We start from the raw sequence: 17,009 nt of genomic DNA, 5'->3' as shown, positions 1-17,009 counted from the left end.
GTATAGCCAGCAGTTTGCATAAATACAGTAAGGAGAGGAGAAGAGTTTCTTCTCTGTTAACAGTACGTCAGTCAATACAGATTTTTTTTTTTTTGCTTTTTTTCTAATGTGCACTTTGAAAAAGACCTACTAAATATGGGCAAGAAAAACTGTCCTCTATGGCCACAAAGTCAATGGCCACACACCCTCTCAGGGAATGCTATGAACAAGGGAAAAAGTACTCATCGCTCCTAGGTTACAGCCATCCCTGGCTGGCTCTTTTCTTGAAGTCTTGTCATCAAACAACCTTCCTAGTGATGCTCCAGCATTAATTCCCTTGGCTGCAGGGCCAGCCCTGCTTGCACAACAAGCAGTAGTTTGCTTCTATAAACTCCCTGAAGCAGACAACAGCTTCCACTGAAACCATACAGCCCAGCCTTCCTCCTTGCTCTTAAACCACAAGCAGCCACTTCCAAAGATGGCACACTCACATGATGGCAGGAGCTTTCTCTAAGCTAAGCTGTTTGGGGACCTCTGCCAATTATCTTCTAGACCTTCAGAAGCTGTCAACTCACACCCCTTGATCCAAGATTCTTTCTTAAGCATGCATACATTTTCCCAGGATTATGACTAATTTTCTGGTGTGTGCGTCCCCCCCCCCCCCCCCCGGTATGTTGTCACAGCATGACTCCTAGGTCACCATGCAAAAGCCTTCTTTGGAAGATCATATGCTCAGGACATGAAAGAGAACCAGATTCGAGTAGTTCTAGTGCACCAAGGGCATGGGATGTCAGAAGGACGGATGCAACAGTCTGAGGCTCTGCAGTTGCTCAAGATGCCTGGCACAGCTGTGTCCTGTGTCACTGTTGCTGGAAAACAGGTCTTCAACCTAGATTCTTCACAGTTTGTTTAGGGAAGTGTTCAGTACGTTTGGAATGCTACTGGCCTGCTTTTAAATGCCACACTTGAAACTTTCCAAAAGAAAATTAGTTACCCTCATGCACATCAGAACTCTGTTTTATCCACAGTTTCCCTCTCACAAAATATTACTCAGAAATTGTTTGCTCTTTCGAATGCACACAGCAGATCTTGGCAGCAGGATGAGTGCTGGGTAGGCAGAGCATACCTTTTGAAAGGCTAAGCACAAGGATTGTTCTTGCCTTGTGGTCACACTGCAGGTGGAACCTAATGGGAGCAGTGTGGTTCAGAGGATTTAACCTTCACCCTTGGTTGCTGGTTTTGTTATGTCCTTGTTTTGCCTGCTTTCAACAAGCAGTCAAGTGTTACAACAAAAAAAGTCATCCTCTTGGCTGCTTAATAAGAAAAGTTAGAGAAAACTCAAGTTCAAGTGCCAGCAGAGAAACCCCTAATTCTACTACTTTCTGTAACTAAACCAGCTTAATTGAAAGCTCTTAGAAACAGAATCACATTTGTAACATTCTGGGATAACTTCACAGTTCAATTAAAACAGTAAAAAAGAAAAAAACCAAAGCATTCAAAGTTACCTGCAGGCAGTTTAGAAAAATCTTAATCATTTGACCTTTCAACACAGCCAACTCTCAATTATCCAGGATAATAGGAAAAGGTGGAAGAGGAAGAGAGAAAATAAGAAAAACCAAACCACCCATGTAACATCCCACACCCATTCTCACACACACACACCACCCACCCCCCCCAAGTAACCAGATGATTTAGAACATGTGTGTTTGGTAGCTCCATTTTACACCTTCACCTTTGGATTACAAAAAGGCAGGTTTCTGAATAGCACAGGCACAGCATAAAGCAGGGGGCTGAACTGCACACATCCCCTGCTACAGAGAGGAATCGATAGGGCAGACAGCTGTGCATTCCAGACACTAGAATCAGCACAAATGCTCCTGCAAACCAAGACCTGACTGTAACCTGTAGTGGGACCTGGATCATTGGGTTTCCTTCTTCATTCCCTAATTATGCCACAGAGTTTGGCCTATGACCTGCAAATGCACATAGATACCTTGGTTTAGTTGTCACTTCCTCTCTCACGAAGGTTTCTAAAACACCAGCAGAATTGTTGGTGATGCAGAACTCCCATTTTCAAGAGGTAACATTAGAGTTTGCTCAGAAAGAAGCTTACTGGACAGGCTAAATTCTGAAATTCCATTTTGATCTCTTATAAATGGTAAGTGCCTAACTCTCCACAGGTCACCAAGAGATGCTTTAAAGCCAGGAAATTGGCTTTTTCACTGCTGATTAACCAGTTCCTTGCAACCAGGAAAAATCACACCAACATTCCTACCCCAAGTGAATAAACCTACAAGATTCACCAATTTGCATAGCTTATTCCCCACCCTCCTCCTCTCTATCCTTCCTATCACAGTTCAAGTCCTGTTTGCACCTAGATCATGCTTTTACACCCCTCCCTTGCTTGTCTCCTTATCTCACTTGATGCTCCTCAAGAAGTCATCCTGAGGTTAGCCGAGCATATTCTTCTGTGGGCTAAAGGGAGGGACCACTTCCTTCCTCCAACTACTTCCCTTCCATGATAGCAGCTGGTTACAAAGCCTTTGTATGAGAGTTTCTTCCCTGCTGCAACCCACAGAGAAGTGCGCAGCAGGCTCAAAGATACTCTCAGTGGACCAAACAAGCTGCAACTCCAGCAGTCCCCTGAGAAGGCAGGAACAAGGAAGGAACAGACTTTTCAAGCTATGCAAAGAAGAGGTGTAAGGTTGCCAAGGGGGAAAAGGGGCGGTATTCAGTACCCTTCACTGTCTATTGCAGTTTTTGTAATTGTTGATTAACGCCAAATGCTTTACCATTCCTAAGCCCAGTGCGAGGCACAGGGCAATTGTTAGGCATAACAAGGACCCCACCACACTGCTACTGCTCAGGACACCATGCTTGCCAAGTTTGTCTGCTCCCAGTTACCCAGCCAGTGAAAATGAACAAGAGGCTCCGAGCCTCTTTAAGAAATATTTGTGCACATCTAAGCGGCACCAGAAAGAAGATTAAAACCTCAGATCCCAACCCCTGACCCCCAACAGTGTTCTATGCAGTATCTCCCTGAGAACCACAAGGCCTATGTGGGCGTTTTGAAGACATTTTGTGTGAAAGATGAATTCATTTGATGCAAGTCAGCCAAGTGAGGACCTCCTGGACCCCTCAGGGAAAATCAGAGGAAGCGTATTTTCACTGCACACTTTGGAAGTCCATTGCCACACTATCATCATAGTTCACAGATTTGTATCTCCTACAGACTCAAGTGCCATCCTTTTGCATGGTATATTAAAGATTCAAGAACCAACTAATGAGCCACACTGGTCTTCTAAATAAATCTGTGCACTGCAGCTGTAAACTCCATCTTCCCAAGAACACATTGGAGTAGGCTTCCAAAAATGCACTTCAGGACTGTGTCAAGACACCCAGCTGCAGAAGACAAATAGTTAGCAAGGTCCTCTGACAGATCAAAATATAGAAGCATTGTTTCACATCATAGTCTTTAAGCCACAGAATGTTTTCTGTTCCATGGACTTGTTTTCCCATCCTGTGACTCTCATACTTTCAGAAACAGCATCAGAATCAAATTGTTAGAAACAGCCTCAGTCCTGTGAAGATTCTTCCCCATTTCCACATACTGTGGTTGTCATGCCAGACCTAACAGTCACAGAAGATTTGAATTTTATGACCCAAAAAACCCACCCAATTTTCCTTGCCTTGGTAAGTCCATGAGAAAGCCATGAGGAGCCATCATTGGCTCCCAAGATTTTAAGATGTTTCCTTGAAAGTCACAGAATTTCACCGGAAACTTTTTCTGTTTTACTTGAGAAGAGACAGGTAAGAGATGAAAATCCAATTGTCCTTCCAAATCAGGAAGGAGAAGCGAGTTATGGGCAGGCTGTGAACTTCCAGGCACCACTAGGAAGAAAAAGCAGAGCTGTGGAGGGGCAGGGAGGAGAGTTAAAACAGGCTAACACACAGAACTCCAATGCATGGCAGATTTCTGTGCTATTACAAAAATGCTTATAGCAATGGGGTCATGTCAGTAAATGAAGAGAAACCAGTTAATAACTAAGTGCTGGATCTGCTTTAAAGGATTTTCTCTCCTCTTTTTTTTTAACGCATACTGACATCTGCACAATCTGTGGAGGAAAGACTGAGGGATAGCGGAGAATACATCTCATGCAATCTTTCCCAGTTTTGGTTTGGGTTTTGGGGGTTTTTTTAAATGTCTTTATTTGGAAAAGTATTCCCTTTGGAAACTATTGTTTCAGCATTTTCCCCCTGCCGCACTGCATCAGAGAGACTAGGTTTCATACTTTCAGCTTTAATCAGTACAACAGCACATTTACAGAGGACCGTATGCACAAAATGTTCCAGAACGCTTTCCAAAAATAATAAGTCCTAAAAAAGAAAACTCACAGTAAACTGAAATGGCTTCAGGGAAGGAGAATAAAGAAAAACTGTGCAAAGGCTGAACCTCTTGAAACCACACACAAGCCTGAAATGTTACTTTCAGTAAGAAGAGGGTTTTTGCAGCAGCGCTGGCTTGGTAAGGTCACTCGTACATCCAGGATGCTTTTCTCATTTATGCAGTTGTGTTCATGTGTTTCAGGGAATGCATCGTTAAGGCTTATTTTGTAATCCATCACTACTACAAAGTCCTTACAAAGTCCTTCTCTCCACCCTTACCACTTGTGCTTTCATTTCAACTGATGTGGCTAAAAGCATTGGCCTGCTATACACACAGCTGTAACACCACCAGGCAGCACAGCTGTTTGAAGAGGACATCCATTTGGGAAATCTTTTTCCTATCAAATCCCTCTCTATATATACACTTCAGTGAAGCAGTCTGACATTTAAATAAGGAACTATACGGGAATATGGAGGCACGCTTACATTTATTCCTAAAAGCACAACTGCAAGACAACTCAAGTTTAGAATGATCAAGTTTCTCAGATTGGAGAATATCCACTCACCCACTTCCAAGGAATGATAACTGCCATGCAGCACTTATTATTTGTATCACAGTTTATACAGGAAATTCTCTGCAACAGACATTTTGCAATATTAGAACTTCCAGGCTAACAAATCCTTGATGTTTGAAAGTCTGTCAGCACAAAGGTCTTTTCAAAAATGAAAACACACACACACAAACTCTGAGAAATAAGACTGCCCCTTAAGTCCTCTGAGAACTCCATCTTCCAACAACCTAGTATAACTGACCAAACTGAGAAAGTTGAAAAGCACACTTTCAAATTCTGGTTCTAAGACTGCATTTGGGATTTGAACACAGCAGAGAACAGCTTCAACAAATCTCAATAAGAGGGGCAAAAAAATAAAAGCAGGCCTTCAAAAGTTCTTAGTACCATGGCTCAGTTTTATATCCACTATTTCCCTTTTTTAGTAGCAAAGTCATTAGATATTTCCTGTTGCTTTTCCTATTTAGGATGCACTGTGCTAACATCACAGATGCACATGTATTGCCACAAATGCTCCCTGTGGCAGAGACTGATCGCAGTGGCATGGGGCACATTTCACTCCACAGACCCCAGCCATACCACTTTTGCCTGTGTACAACACAAAAAGGAAAACTCAAATTTTGAATCACAATTCAACCCCCCTGCAACTAAAACTGTATGAGGAGCACACTGCCTGCACTCAGACCCACCCCCATAAGGCCACGGTTGAGGACAGCTGCAGAAGGTGGCCCAGGCAGGGTCCCCAGCTGAGCACCCTCACCAGCAGCAGGCACACCAGCATCCACCCTGATACTCAGCCTGAGGCTTTCACTCTAGGCAAGGTGCCATAAATTAATCTCAAAAGTCAGTGCTCAAGGGCTGAGAGAAGAGGGGGTGGGAAACAAGAGTCCGACCAGCTTCCTTTCTTTTAAATCACTCTCACAATTACCAGCTCTCAGAGAACACACATCACCACACAAAAAAAAAAACCCACAGTCTTTTCTCTGCAACTTGCTTCCCTCAACAGGCTATGCTTAATTTGATTTTCTAACAAGGGATGAGTTGTAATTACCTTCCGATTTGAGCAGCACAGGCTAGGAGCACCATGCCAGAGAGGTACTGCAAGAAGGATGACTGCTCATTGCAGGTAACGAGGGGACATGTGCACACACCATGAGAAGGCCAAGCACTCCCAGGAATCCCCAAGACAGGTCCCTTCTAATAATGTGCCAAACCATCTTCCTGAGGCCTACAACCACCATTCAAAGGTTGCGCATTATAGACTTCCACCATAAAATACATGCCAGAACAAAGAGTAGAAAAGTATGCGTCCTCAGAATAAAACTTGTTATAAATAAAACCTGTAAGTTGCATCTCCGTAGCAGGTCAATTTGAAGCTTCAACTTCTCCCCTCACTTGACTCAGTGACATTTAGACTTTACGAAGTATGGCTATTAGTGAAAAAAAAAAATTAAAAAAATTCATACGGACACCTTTTACCATAACTAGGACAGCCCAGAGGTGGGACCCTGGATGCTCTGACCTACAGCAGGAGGGCAAGCACACCCACAGCCTCCTAGATCCATCCCTCAGCACCGATACTGCCAAGTATCACAGGGATCGTGCCACTCCTTAGCTCCCTGAGGAAGGGACTCTGCCTAGCCACTACAAACTCAGTGAAAATGTTAAGCAGAGGGTCTTGAGGCAGCCGAAGAGCAATGCCTGATAGTAACTGTTCATTCAGCAGCTCTCAGCACCTTCTTTATATAGCAGCAATGGTTCCTCAGCTGTTACAGACCTGTAGTCTCATCTGCCCCTCATACACCAGTGCTGCCCCTTTGCAGAGCCATCTGGGGTTGGGGACTGTCCCTCCACCACCTCAGCAATTACAGGCTTGCACCACTCCTTTGGCTGAAGGATGCCTCCTTGCTCCTAGTGACTAGACAACACCATGCTGCTGTTCTCACACCCCCTTCACAGCTAACTGTCCCCTCCACAATGCTGATGCAACTTGCAGGAGCTTGTTGGGGAAACTAGGTCCTCATACCAGCACAGCTCTGGTACCAGTGGAAGCAGCAGCAGAGAAAAGGCAAGAAACTCCCACCTCAACTTGTCTGCCAAAACTGTAGTATGTGGAACCACTGCCTTAAGCAAGCAGCCTGTACAACATGCCAGGCCAAGTAGTTGCACAGGCTTCTTGCTCCTAAAACCAGCTCCATTTTCAATCCACATTGAAGTGTGGCAGAAATAATTTACTATGCATAAAGATGCCCTAGATCTAAATCCTCCCCCTAAACCAGGGCTCCAAGCACCCTGGTTTCCATGTAGATTAAAAGCCAGAAAGCCGTGTGACAGTGCTCTATGATAGCCAAAGGCAACACAGGCTTGCCTACTTAGAGAAAGTCAAAAGAAATTGACACCAAAAGAGGGGGAAAAGTTGTACAAGGCAGGACAGCAAGAGTCAGCAACTTGCTCTGGCAGTAAATCTTAAAAGGCTACAAAGTGCTGCTGCATACAGGCAAGAATCTCACACATGCCGATCCTAGGTCAGGAGATACACCCAGAAATTAGAGGATGCTAGTCATTTAACCTGCCTCACGCCTTGGCTTTTTCACTGGACCACCCAGGACTGCAAAAGTACAGCTAGGCTTTGTCCAGTCTGCCTCAAAACTCTAGGGAAAACCTCACCAAAGATCAGAAGCCCTCCTGATGCTCACATGCAAAGACAAACCCCAGATAAAGCCTCAGGCAATGCCTCTTTACCACCAGGACCAGAAGTCAGTGTGAAGCATCCTGTCAGTGACCTGGGCAGTTGCCTCCCTGAAAGCAACACATACTGCCTGCTGTCCCCAGCCAAGCACACTACTCTCTGGTGCTGCCTCCCTCCCAGCTCTAGTCATATTCCTCCACCCCGAATGCGCCAGCTACCAGGCAAGCATCCGTGACATACAAGCAGGAAGAGGGAGAGAGTATAGTCTTCAAGGAATTTCTGCATTGCTACTTCTCCAGCACACTTATATTCAAATGTCAACAGGCTGGGCACATGAGCATAAGGAACACCACACATGCCCCAGACACCTCTTCCCCACAGTCCTCTTGCACACACAGAGCTGAGCAGTGGAAGATCCTTCCCCATTCCCCCTAAAAAGGGCGTTTTAGAGCAGGCACATTTAACTTTTCACTATCTGCAGGGTAGGGAGCAACTCTTGTCAAGCCACTAGCAGCTAAGTGAATATTACACCCACCTGGGAAACAAGTCACTGCTTTGCTTGGGGTTTTGATGCATCTCCAAGCATCCTGTGTGAACATCCCCAAGCCATCAAACTATTTGTCAAGAAAAAAAAAACCCCAAACATTCTAGCACAGAATTCCCAGTGACCTCTACTCAGCCTTGCAGGAGAAGCACAGCAACTCCAGCTTCATCTGCCTTTAAAAGGAAGACTGGTATTTCCACCCCCCAACAGTTTGCAAATAAATATGAAAGGTCCTGCCACAGCCAGTAATCCTCAAGCAATTTCCTGTCTCTGGAGACAAGGTTCCCTCAGAGTGAATTGATTAAATAAAGGTTATTAGAATTAGTATAAAGTAAGCTAGTTTAAAGTCAGACTCTTCACGTTTTTACCTGTAACATACTGCTCTAAGCAGCAGCACAAAGACATCTGCTACAAGAGCTTACAGGATAGCAAAATTAATACGCAAAACCCACCAAACTGCAAGAGGAAGATTTAAAATTACTTTCAGCAGCAGAGGATTTTCATGTTCTTTTAATCTATTTTCAAGTGAGTTCCTCAAAGAGAATTCTCCCAATCCCTATGTAACTGTACTCTTAAGATTAAATTTGTTTTCCCCATTTTGTCAATCTGACATGCAATTTAGTCTTTTGAGAGTCAGCAGTTGTCCTCACCAAAGCTGTTCTTTTGCCTTCGCAGTCTAAGACTTTGCTGCAAAACAACAGGCTAAATCCTTTCACTCCATCTTCCAGTGTTACTAATTTCCTCCAAGACCAAACATTTTAAATAAAAGCCATACGGAGACAAAAGCGTTAGATCCTACAAATGTTATGTGTGTGCAGAGGGATGCAAATAGCCTGACACCAGTATCAGAAACTTACTCGGCAGTTCTCTGGCATCTCTTGAACAGACAATAGGAAGTAGTAATACTAAAGAAACAACACAGAAGCAACAGTTTAAAAGACAGACAGCAACCATTAATTTAAGGCATGGCTTACAAATAAGAAAACCTGTATCTTGCAGAAAGGTCTAAATATCAACAGACCAGCAACTGTCTCATATGCACAGGTTAACTGAACTTTTAATTCTTAGCCACAAGGTAAAAAAAAAAAAAATACATTATGCCAAGTTTTCAGAAAAGTTCCCTGCACAGAAAATGACAAAGAATAGTTAAACTACTCACTTCTCTTTGCTAAATGCACAGAGAAACAACTGTTGGAAAAAACCTCCCAACATATGTAATCTGTAGCTCCACCTATGAAGTTCAGGGCAAGATTACAGTGTGAATGTCACATACAGCAGCAGCATCCAGAGTCAGTGGCCTGTCATTTGCAACTGTCAAGGCTTCCATCAGCATTTTTTAAAAGGCCACTCACAAGCTTCATTTTGTGAAAAGGCTAGACTCTACCTGCTTTTATACACATTCTAGCTCACCCAAGACTGCTTTTCCGGGTGAGCTGAACATGACATTTAACAGATTTAAGTAACAGTTGGATCTGGATAACAAACTATCTTCTTTGCCTCCCTTGGACTTCACAATCTACTCTCCTCATGAAGCAGAATCACTGATTCACATGCAGAGGGAAGTGGGGGAGGGCAAAGAGAAGCCCACATTGTGGAAAATAAATGGCTCCATTAAGGCTCCACAGGATGCTGTAAGACATTTTGAGGAAACCACCCTCCTTACAGCATACTACAGTGCACAACAGCTGAGAAGCCATTTCTCCAACACCCACATCCCCTTCCCAGCCTCTAGCAACAGCCCCACAGACTCCACCTCCCCCTCCAGCCTCCCCACCACCTCCAAAACACGCTCCTCAGAGGCCTTGAGTATAGCTGCTGGGAATCACTGCAAAGGCTGTTTCACACCACCACTGCAAATGGAATGAAGTCCCAGTGAAAGCTATTGTTTGGACCTTTCTACAAGTAGGATCACCTGCTGGTGAGGACAGAACCCAACAACTTACTTCTGAGAGACCAAAGTTAAGTTTCATCTCCTCTGCCAAGCACTGCCACACTTTATTTACAAAGGCACTGATAGTCTTCACAAGTTCCTTGTGAACAAACCAAATCTGAAGCAGCCAACTGTATTTAGTCTACATTTGCTATGAAACACGTCTAATGGGGCAGGAGTTTCAATTCTTTGAAGTAGCCTTCCCATTCAGAAATCTTTGCTTCTGATCAAAGCTGCTAGGTTTTGTCACTAGACCAACAGCAAGTTTCAATTCTAGAACTCTGCATCACATAACATTAAAAGTTACTCTTTGCAAGAGGCAAAGGCTCTCAAGGAGGGAAACCTCTAGAATTGACAGGTATGCCCTCAACACCACCATCAAGGGAACACTAAACTATTCCTTGCAAACACTGCAAGTACTTCCACCTGCAAGGAGAAAAGCAAAGCAGGTGACAGTCTGCAGAGTTCGTAGTTGCAAGATGCCCAACCTGACATTTTTGCTTGCTTGCTTTTCTGGGGAAATAAGCTTGACCACTGGACTTTAACCACAGAAATGACTCCTGAACTGATGAGAATGAATAAATGCAGAAAGAGGAAAGATCCAGCCCTGTGAGGGCTCTGTCTTTTGAGCACGGTAATGCTCAACACCCACTGCACGCTCCTGGGAGCAGGCTATAGAGCTCACCTACAAACCAATCGACAGATGATGATATGCAGAGGGATCCCAGTTCACTTCTACAAGTGTTCATCCAAGCCTACAGGAAAAATGCAGAAGGTTTGAGACTGGTGAATTAAGACCTATGCTATTCAAATGTGAAAGACATTGCAAAAAAAAAAAAAGTGTGCCCAGTGTACAATGAGACTCTTAGACTTTGCAGAAACCTAGAAAAAGCTGAGGGGACTGAACAGGGGACATGCATGTTACTCCCTTAGTATCATTGATATTAGGAGGGTCTGGTTCATGGGATTAGCCAATGTTAAGGGTTGGAATTATTTTTTTAGATATTATGAAATAATTAAAGGTCTGCAAGCACCTTTATTTCAAAGGAATCTTCTGCTTCTTTAGACAAGACATGTGTAAATCCCCATTTCCTATACCAATTTTTTTCCCTTCCACTATTATATGCCAGGAAAAAAGTATGAGGGGAAAAAAGGGTATCAGAGGAATGAACCAGTCTTGAAGAACTTCAGAGACATTGTTAACACCATCAGCAGTTCTTTTTGAAACCACACCTGAACTGCAGGCTGCTTTCTATAGGTGACTCCCATAAGAAATTGTTTACCAACAGCCAAACCAGAGCTCTAGAAGCCTTCTGGAAGGGTTCTGGCTTACCACCAGCTGGGTAATACAATTATGTTGATTTGAGAAGTGTTAGGCCCCTCCCCAGCAATGCTTGGCTTACTCTCCTCACAAGTAGCCAGTAGACTTCAGGCAAGCCTGTCATTTCACTAGAAACAAGTTGGAGAAGGCGAGTCTTTAAGTAGCATAAACACGGGCAATAAAGGCTGCAGCTGCCACAGATCTATCTGGTCTGTTTTCTTTCATTTGAGTGCTGAGATACATTTTCTGAAATAATTGACAGCCATATGCTTCCTTACAGCAGGCTCTCCTGTGCCTTACATGGAAAACATTTATTCTAAGACACACAGGAAGAAAAGGTTAGATCAGATTTTAGTTGTGGGATCTTTTCATGCTGTGCAATAAAAAGCCCACTGACCTCATGCTGCTTCTTCCCCCGCTGCATGCACTTCCCTCATCCACTCATCCAATGAAAGCCTCTTGGATGAAACATCATTTCTTATCCCCTTCTCTTTAGCACATGTTTTTTAACATCTTGTTTCATACATAACAGCTAGCTGTTGTGACTCACTGCGGAAATCATTGCAAGGGAAGAGATGCAGACAGGAAGCCTGAAGCACATGCCAAAGGATAAACTTTTGCTTCAGACAGGTATGTGACTAGGCAAGAAAAGCCCTTGACAAGCACTTCTTGCCTCATCAGCATTTGCAGGGCAAAAGGAGGCAGAAATCGGAGCCTAGGAATCAGACCACACTGTGCTAGGTGCTGTATAAACACAGAACAAAAACAACCAATGCTACAACGATATCCTGAGCTACCATCACACGGAGAGAAACCACCTCTAATCTGAGCCACAACTGGTTCCTTGTCATCTTACTCTGACAGCAGGTTCTTGCTGTGTAACACCCAAAGAAATCCAGAGCTATTTAGTCTACTGCAAACATGCAATAAAATCTGCACCATGCCTGTTCTTAATGCTTTCTTTGTTCATTACAGTGGATTCAGAAGATTGAAAAGGAAATTAAAAGGTCACTCAGATACACAAGCTATTTCAATCCCAGAACATGCCAATAATTTGGCTCAGAAGCAGGAATCAAAGAGCAAGACTGCTTAGAAACAGGCCTCCCTCAAATTCTTAACATCAAAAATTTTAACTCCCTTTTTATTTTCATAGCTACAGTCACTGACATGAGCTTGATACTCACTAATTTATAAAAGCAGATTTATGAAAGGAGTGAAGACTAACACTTCCCTTGTCAATGGCTCCCCTCTCCAGTTCGCAGCTCTTTCCCTCTGTCTTCAAGTCTTAACACAGTCTCACCTCTGCTTTCATTTCTTTCATTCCTTCTCAAGATTACTGCCACACCTCCTTACCCCCTCTGCACACACTCCACATGCCGCACGAAAGAGTGAGCCTTCCCTCTCCCACAGTTCCTTGTGCTATTTCCTCAGCTGAACTCATTAACAACGTCTCCAGGACTTCCCATGACTGGAAAAAATCGCCCCTGGGCATACAGGAATGAGTTTGTAAGGTTTTGAGGGCAGTTACTTTGTGCATTTTGCAAAGGTCCTGTGCGGCTGCAGCATTAGCAGTCTAGTGAGACTTGTGCAGGCACACCAGCCCCTCGACAAGGGCTGAGCTGTACTCACTTTTTGGAGCTCAGTGCAGAGATGAGCTCCATACTGGTAATGGAGGCTACATTCCTTCATGCAAGGGGTTATTCACCACCCTACAGATAGCTGCATTAGGCTTCCCTAAACAACCACAGCTGGGAGCACAGGAATCTCCTGCTCCAGGGAAAAAGGAACAAACTGGCTCCTCTCCCATGCCAGATGTACTTTCAGACAGCATGCAGGTTTTGTGGTGGGGGTTTTGGGAGGGGAAGGTGGGAGTGGAGGGTGTTTTTTGGATTATTTTAACTGTCCCCAGTTTAGTCATACCTCCTTAAGAAACAGAACCCATGCACAAGCCTACATTCAGCAGCAGCTCTTGATCTCAGCGAAGGAGGGGGTGTATCTTTCAAAGCTTGATACTAAGCCAAAGCATGCCTGCAGCACAGACAAAGGGGTGCTGCAATGGCACTGGGAACTAAACTACTGAAAGCAGTGGGACAGAGAACACAAGTTCACTACATAACATCTGCAGTCATCTTGCACGCTGATCTTGTCCATTGGAGTTCAAGCTTCCCCCCCTCCCTTGTTTGTTTAAAGGTCGTACATTCTGGCAACACCTCATACCGTGGTAACTTTTGTAATACAAACAAGACCATTAAGAAGAGATCTCTGTCTCTTCTTCATGTCTTACATTTATCTGGCCTTTATTGTGTTTTACCACCCCTAGTACAGCTGTTCCTCTGTTGATTAGGGACAAAGACGAAATCACTGCCTCCATGCATTCTTGTAACAGGCCCCAGAGGGATTCTCAGAGAACCCAAGCCTGTTCCCAAACACAGTTATCAGTGGGTTTCACTCCTGTGGTTTTGTCTTCTACTAAGAGCAGCATTAAAATTTTAGAACAATCTATCATAACCGAATAACTCTACCATTAATCTCAACATCCTCAAACACACCCTTCCTCCCTCAGGGTCCTCTAGGTTTCAGTCTCCTACACAAGCAGATGCTTAAAACAGCATGGCCCATTGACCATAGTTTGGAACTACCTGCAAGTTACAGTATTTTTGCAGGTAAAGCTGCCTGCAAGACCACCTTGTCTCATTATATGTAGCAACTACAAGCCCTCACATGCTAAGCAGCACTGTACAAACACCATCACAGGTGACTTACAACCAAACAGAAAACAACCAGCCCAAGAGCACGCAGAAACAAGTCTTCCAGAAAGGACTAGTGGTTTCTAAGCACGAACGAGGTCAGCTCTATACCACTGTTTTCTTCAGTGCATGGTCTCAGGCAAGCTGCTTGCACCCCGAGATAAATCACCTCCCCAACTCTGCTTCCTTCATCACAAAGCCAGAATCTCACCTTCAGAGGCTCATGCTTTCCCCAAAGGGGAAATCAACCCACACACTGCCATAAGCCTTCCAAAGTAAAGCAAGAGACATATCAGTGGTCACAAGACCTGTGCCAGTGCCTCTTCTCAGTTATCACATTAACCAGCAAGAACAAAACGCCCACACCCACATTTTGACTGTTCCACAGTCATTTATGTATGCAGAAAGTTGGTATCTGCATTCTCTCAAAAAGCAAAGACAAAACCTAGTATTTCTTTCACCTTAAGCAATCCCATCACCGCATACCTCACTAAACTATGGAAAAGGTTTTCTTGTTACATCATGGCAGCTTCTTTGATATTAACTGCAAATCCTCCCTGCAATTCTGGAAATGTTAAAAAGAAAAAATATCTACCACCACATTCTTGCTTGACACCCTTCTTAGTAAATACATCAATACTGACATATGCTTATCTTTACACAGAAGACTAGCAGGCAGGGGAAAGGAAGAAATTTTGACCAAGGCTAGACTTAGAGGGAAAGGAGGAGTCATCTTCATCTATACCCAGAGAAGAAGCCTGCAAAACTGTTCATAACCCTGCCTGTTCCAGCCGCACGTGTGATAGAGTGAACACAGGTCAGCATGGCAGTGCGGGCTCAGCCAGCCTCTGACACTGCCTTACAGTGACAAAGCAATGTGCCCCTTCTCGCCTGAGGATTCCTAAAAATACATGAAATGAGATTTACGATTTATGAAGAGCTGAGTCAGTCTCACTAGCAATGACTGGTTTCTCCTAGTGTTGTATCAAGTGCTTCATAAACCATGCAAACAAAGACACAACAAAGAACAACTGTTTGTGGGTGCAATCCTCCAATTCCTGCATCCAGACTGTGGGATACCCTGGGCTATCTGGCACTCATGGACTTTTGTCTGTTGCAGTCCACCAATGTACGCCTACTCTCCATTACTGAACTGGAACAGCAGCTCATGAGTACACAAGAGGACAAATGACTATACTGGCAGGGAGAATATGGAAAACAACCACTTACATGCAAAAATATCCCCATTCTCTCACTAAAACAACGCTGCCCTGAGATATAAAGCAATGCGGATTTGTACAGAAGTTGCATTCCCCAGCAAAGCCAAACTACCACAAAGGCGGCGCGGTGGAACATTTCGTTTTATGTTGAAGAACAAAGTGCTGAGGCCATAAGTAACACCGAAACAGAAGGAGAAACTATTTGGCTGAGCATACTGACCCAGAACGCAGGGTTTGGTTACCACCTATATACACACATGCATCAGATCCACAACGCAAGTAACATTTCATGCAGCCCCCACTTTATTTGTAGTTTAGAAATTCAGGGCAATAACCTGGAACACTGGAGCTGAACACCATTACAGACCACTGCAGACAGGCTAGAAAGAAAACAGAGAATTTTTATAACAAAGCAAAACACAGCAAGAGAGGAACACCTGCCACTCTTACCAGGAATACCATATGGTCATTATCTGAGGTATGGAGAATGAGTTAATTCATATTTAAAAGCAAAAGTAACAGGTCGCTCCTTCCAAGATAAGAGGGAAAAAATGCCTGTTCCCTTGTCCCAGGCCCATCAGCCCCAGCTTAGGCTTGGCTTTCTGAAGAACTGGTGCTGCCAGTATTCTGGCCCAGACAGTCAAGCTTAGAGCACTTTTTATGACAGGATGCCCGAATGAAGAGAATGAGAACAAACCTGCATAAGTTTTGCTTAGCCCTAACACAAGCCTGGTTATCCACAACCCAGTCAGAGCTGCAAGAATGAAAGACCAGTTTTGTCACCAGCAGATTACAGTAACACTCTGGAGCTCTGAGACACCTGGCAACTGTAAGCATAGTTAGTGCTGTAAATCTCAACTGCTACTGTGATAACAGCTTCAATTCCTGAAAGCCCTGCCCCAAACTTCAACCAACACAGCTGGTTCAGAGCAGAGAACCCAAGCACACATCCTTGTTCAACATGACACCACACTGTCCTGGTTTCAGCTGGGACAGGGTTAATTTTCTTCTTCATAGCTGGCGCAGTGATGTGGTTTGGATTTGGTGTAAGAACAAGGCTGATAGCACACTGACGGGTTTGGTTGTTGCTACGTAATGGTTATACTAAATCAAGGGCCCTTCAGTTTCTTGGGCCCTGCCAGCAAGAGGGCCGGAGGGGCACAAGAAACTGGGAGGGGACACAGCCAGGACAGCTGACCTGAACTGCCAAAGGGATATTCCATACCATAAAACATCATGCTGAGTACATGCGGGGGGAAGGAGGAGTGGGGGGGACACACACTCGGCATTATGGCGTTTGTCTTCCAAAGTAACTATTATGCATACTGGGGCCTGACTTTCCTGGAGGTGGCTGAACACCTGCCTGCCAATGGAAAGTGGTGGATGAATGCCTTGTTTTGCTTTGCTTGCGTGCACAGCTTTTGCTTTACCTTTTGAACTGTCTTTATCTCAACCCACGAGTTTTCCCACTTTTACTTTCCCAGTCCTCTCCCCCATCCCATTGTGAGAGGAGTGGGCAAGTTGCACGGTGCTTGGTTGCCAGCCAGGGTTAAACCATGACACAGACACACGGCAGCAACATTTTCTAGTATCTTGCAGAACACGGGCACACTAGCTGAGAAAG

At 44.3% G+C, this 17,009-nt stretch overlaps 1 protein-coding gene across 8 annotated transcripts in view; it reads right to left on the bottom strand.

Moving 5' to 3' along the window:
• Positions 1-17,009, bottom strand: part of SUSD6 (sushi domain containing 6) — an 87,430-nt gene that overhangs the window by 52,029 nt on the left and 18,392 nt on the right. For 2 of the 8 annotated variants that reach the window (XM_055799957.1, XM_055799934.1), the window contains one exon: positions 10,783-10,852. The exons of the other annotated variants lie outside the window; for them this stretch is intronic. The gene's annotated coding sequence lies outside the window, so the exon portion shown is untranslated. The remainder of the gene's footprint in view (positions 1-10,782; positions 10,853-17,009) is intronic. 8 annotated transcript variants of the gene reach the window in all.

Source organism: Falco peregrinus, chromosome 1 (genome assembly GCF_023634155.1).
Source record: "Falco peregrinus isolate bFalPer1 chromosome 1, bFalPer1.pri, whole genome shotgun sequence".
Taxonomy (NCBI): Eukaryota; Metazoa; Chordata; class Aves; order Falconiformes; family Falconidae; genus Falco; species Falco peregrinus.
The sequence above is the reverse complement of the archived record's forward strand: the minus strand, read 5'-3'. Positions and strand labels throughout refer to the sequence as shown.